Consider the following 4,778-nt stretch of genomic DNA (forward strand, 5'->3'; position numbering starts at 1 on the left):
CCAAAAGAACCCTTAGAGAAAGGGAATCTGTTTTATGATTACATTTATACAGAGAAATATATATATTTTTGAAAACTCTCATTTCTAACTACATGTGCTTATGGAGGACTTGTTAAATTTGACTAGTTCAGTTGAAATGCATATGGGCTTTGAAAGATATAATGTGAACAAAGAATCTAAACTAGCTCATTCATAATTTGCATAACTATTACATGTTAAAACTATACTATTTTTATATATTAGTTAATATAAAATATATTAAGTGAATTAATATAAACTATTTTTATAAAATAGATAATAAATATGTAGGTGTCACATGTGGCTTTGTTGAAGGGAGTCACAAAGATTTTTATGTGTTTTTTAAACATGTCTGCCATAAAATGATTTAAACAGCCAAGTATGCTAGTACATACCTCTTTTTCTTTTTTTCCAAGAGAATTAAATCATTTATTGAATACATATGACAATGGATGATACAATCTTCATTCCCATATATTATTTTATCTGATACTCTAATTCAATTTTGATACTGTATAGTGTGTGCCAACAACCATTTTATAACCCAATTGTGATCTTGCTTGGATGACCCTTTCAATGGTGAAACTCATTAAGTTACAACAGTAACTGTCAGTGTAGCAACACCAAAGCTTTTAAAGACAATGACTTCTCTACCCAAGCAACCATAAATAAATTCCAAATGGAATTTGGCACCACCCTGAAGGAATTCTAATTCCACACTGTTGGGGAAGTTTACCAAGATGACTTCAGAGTAGACTAACTTTACACAGCACATTTTTTTTAGAAGACACATTTGTTCAGTGTCATGATCAGACTTTTACATTCAACAATCAACAGCATGGGTGAAAAAGGTCTACAGTAAAACCCTTCATTGGAATGCTTTACACTTTGCACAGAAGAAAAACTAAAATAACCTGTTATACAATTAGTCACAGATACAGTCCTGGAGTTTTTGCCCACACACATGAGTACTGTCTAAAACACGTCTTCTTTGTAGCAGCTAGGCCCTGACACCACTGTGCTTGGCTGAGTTCACAAATCTGTTGTGACATGTATCTTCCCTGTCACTTCTCTGCCTCTCCTCTCCTGCTAAGCTTTGTTTCCTGGCTGTAATTAGAACCTCCTGCCACTGCCATAGCTACTGCTGCTGCTGGAACCTCCATGGCCACCTTGGTTTCGTGGTTTAGCAAAGTACTGGCCTCCACCACCATAAGGGCCAGAGCTCCTGCCTCCAAAGTTTCCTCCTTTCATCGGTCCAAAAGTTGATTACTGGTTGTTGTAATTGCCAAAATCATTGTATCTTCCACCACCTCCAAAATTGCTTCCATCATTGCCAAATCCATTATAGCCATCCCCACTGCCACCATATCCACCACCACCATGACTGACACCAAAGCCACCATGACCACTGACATCCCTTCCTCAACCAAAATTGTCATTGCCACCAAAACCACCTCCACGACTACCACCAAAGTTTCAGGAACCACTTCGACCTCTCTGACTGGACGAAGCACTAGCCATCTCTTGTTTCAACAGAGCCTTTCTTACTTCACAGTTGTGGCCATTCACAGTATGGTATTTCTGAATAACAATATTATCCACAGAGTCCTGGTCGTCAAAGGTGACAAAAGCAAAGCCCCTCTTTTTTCCACTGCCTCTGTCAGTCATAATTTCAATCACTTCAATTTTCCCATACTGCTCAAAATAAACTCGTAGGTGATGTTCTTCAGTGTCTTCTTTACTACCGCCAACAAAGATCTTCTTCACAGTTAAGTGGGCACCTGGTCTGTGAGAATCTTCTCTTGACACAGCTACCTTAGGTTCCACAACTCTTCCATCCACCTTGTGTGGTCTTGCATTCATGGCAGCATCCACTTCCTCCACAGTGGCATATGCAATAAGCCCAAAGCCTCTGGATCTCTTGGAGTTTGGATCTCTCATTAGCACACAGTCGGTGAGTGTTTCCCATTGCTCAAAATGACTCCTCAGACTCTTGTCAGTTGTTTCGAAGCTCAGCCCTCCAATGAAGAGCTTCCACAGCTATTCTGGCTCCTTGGGAGACTTAATTTAGACATGAGAGCAGAAGGATGAGAGTCTTCAGCGATGCTTCCTCAGCAGTGTCAAAGAGCAGAAAGGCATACCTCTTTTTCTAGCTCTCCGGAAATGGAGCTAGAATCATGAGTTTAAGATCCCCCTCGACTATATTGGGAATTTGAAGAAACTTTGGTGAATCTCAAAATGATGATTCTAAGGATAATAAACCAAATCAAATAAAACATATCACCAAGATTCCACTTATACAGGAAATAAATCTATAGGGAAAGGAAGCAGATCATTGTTTACTTGCTGGGAGGTTGTGATATTAATCTTAATTACCAACTTCAGTGGGTTTAAAATTACCTAGGAAACACATCTCTGGGTATGTCTCTGAAGGTATTTCCAGAAACATTTAACTGAGGAGGAAATTCCATCACTAGATGAGAACAGCTTCATCCCATGGGCTGGGACCTCACAGTGAATAAGGAGAAAATGAAAAAAATAAATCAAGTTCTAACATCCATCTCTTTCTTCCCTAACTGAGGGTACAATATGACTCTGCTTCATGTTTTCTCCTGCCACTATGGACTTCCCACCTTCAAACCGTGAGCTATAACATCAATCCTTCTTGTCTTAAGTGGCTTTAGACAGACAGATACTTTGTCACAGCAACAATAAAAATATCAAACCCATGGAGACAATTACTTCTTTGGGTGGTAGATATAGTTACTATCCTGATTATAAGGTCTATGTTTATTACAGTTAAAACAAACATGAAGGTTAAAAAGAATTAGCATTAAAAGTATAAGGTTGGAAACACTAAAGAACGTAAGAAGAATTTTTTTCACCTGAGCAGGAGATAGCTGACTGAAAGAAAAAGGACAGGGCTCTAGGAAGAGTAACAAACTTGTTAACTTCATGCTCCAGGCTGCTCTCCCAAAGTCCCACTAAGGAATCCATTTAAGCTTTCGTTGACCTTGCTCTTAGTAAACATCTCAGTCTTATGAGAGTAATTATATTTTTTCTTTTCTTTGAGTTGGGGTGGAGTCTTCAAGACAGGGTTTCTCTGTATAGCCCTGGCTGTCCTGGAACTCACTCTGTAGACCAGGCTAACCTTGAATTCATCCAGATCTGCCTGCCTCTGTCTCCCAGGTGCTGGGATTAAAGGCATGTACCATCACCGCCCGGCTGAGAATTGTCAACACTTTCATATATATTCCTGCATATAATTGTAACAGACTAAGTAGTGTGTAAGGATAACCTCTAAAAAAGCCTCTGCCTCTTTCAGGTTGGAGAACACCACAGAGCACCCCAGTCATAGACAGGTAGACAAGTAGTGGTTGACAAAGATATTTAAGTCTAGATGCAAGAGACAGCCATGCCACTGCCACTAGTTTAGCCTACCCTCCACTCTAAATGTTGTAATTTGAGTTTTCTTCTTTACCTGTAAAAATTAACCTTGACTGCTTGATTGCTTGCTTGCTCTAACCTGTGCCCTGGTGTGACTCCTCCTTCTAGACTACAGTAACTGAGACTGTTGTCAATGGCATCAGGAGTGTTAGAGCAGGTGACATCTCACCTCATTGACAAGAGTTTTAGGAAAATGCACATACAAGCACAACTTGCCGAAGTGTAGTTGAAATACATGGCAATTCTAAATTAGAACATTTTTCTCAGGTATCTGGTGATACTTAACAATATCCAATTTTAGGAAGGAGGGAAGACTCCATCGATATGAATGCAGAGTATTAGATGTCACTGTAGGAAGTTCAGACATCAATCCAAAATCTTCAGTCCAATACATACAGCTTCCCCAACACCGTCATCTAGTCTTAATTTGCAAGCCTGACCCCTTTCTCTTCCATAGTACCCTTCCTACTGCTTGAAAAGTCCCTTCTAATTCTGTATTATATCTGTATATCTCCATTTCCCTTCAAGGAAAAAAAAGGAAAAGAAAAGCAACAGTCAAGGCCAGCCTTTGCTACATTGGGAATTTGAGGTCAGCCTAGGCTACATGAGACCCTGTCTCAAAAAAAAAATAAAAAATAAAAATTAAAACCAGATTGTTTCATCTCATTATCCAGGCCCACTACTTTTCCTTATCCTTCCTCTTAGAAACTAATTTCTGTTTCTCCCTCAGGATCCTTGCATTATTCCCTGCATTACAATCCTTTCCTTGGCATGTACGTGAGATGCTTGGGCAAAGAGATTCATTTCTGATCCACATTCACTAACATGAAACCTGGCACATAAATAAATAGTAATGTTTGATGTCTAACTGCATGACAAAATATCAAACTCTGGGGCTAATAGTGATGATTTAGAGGTTAGGACCTCTGTGTGCTCTTCTAGAGGTTCGATTCCCAGCACACACTTGGCAGCTTAGAAACGTCCAGAACGCCAGTTCCAAGGAATCCAGCACCAACACCAGCACCAGCACCAGCACCAGCACCCTCTTCTGGCCTCTGAATGCATTGCAGGCATGTGACGCACAGACTTATACACAGGCAAAACATTCATACACCATACATAGCCATTCATACACACAAAAATTAATATAGCTTTTTTCCTTTTTATTAGATATCTTTTATTTACATTTTAAATGTTATTCCCTTTCCCAGTTTCCCGTCCAAAGCCTTCTATCTCATCCTCCCTCCACCTGCTTCTATGAAGGTGCTCCCCCATCCACCCACTCCCTCCCTGCCTCCTTGCCCTGGCATTCC

At 39.9% G+C, this 4,778-nt stretch overlaps 1 pseudogene; it reads right to left on the reverse strand.

Annotated features, from left to right (window-relative positions):
• Window positions 1-985: 985 nt before the first annotated feature.
• Window positions 986-3,049, reverse strand: Hnrnpa1-ps28 (heterogeneous nuclear ribonucleoprotein A1, pseudogene 28; annotated as a pseudogene).
• Window positions 3,050-4,778: the final 1,729 nt, after the last annotated feature.

The sequence above is a fragment of the Rattus norvegicus genome, chromosome X, assembly GCF_021556685.1.
Source record: "Rattus norvegicus strain SHRSP/BbbUtx chromosome X, alternate assembly SHRSP_T2T, whole genome shotgun sequence".
Lineage (NCBI taxonomy): Eukaryota > Metazoa > Chordata > Mammalia > Rodentia > Muridae > Rattus > Rattus norvegicus.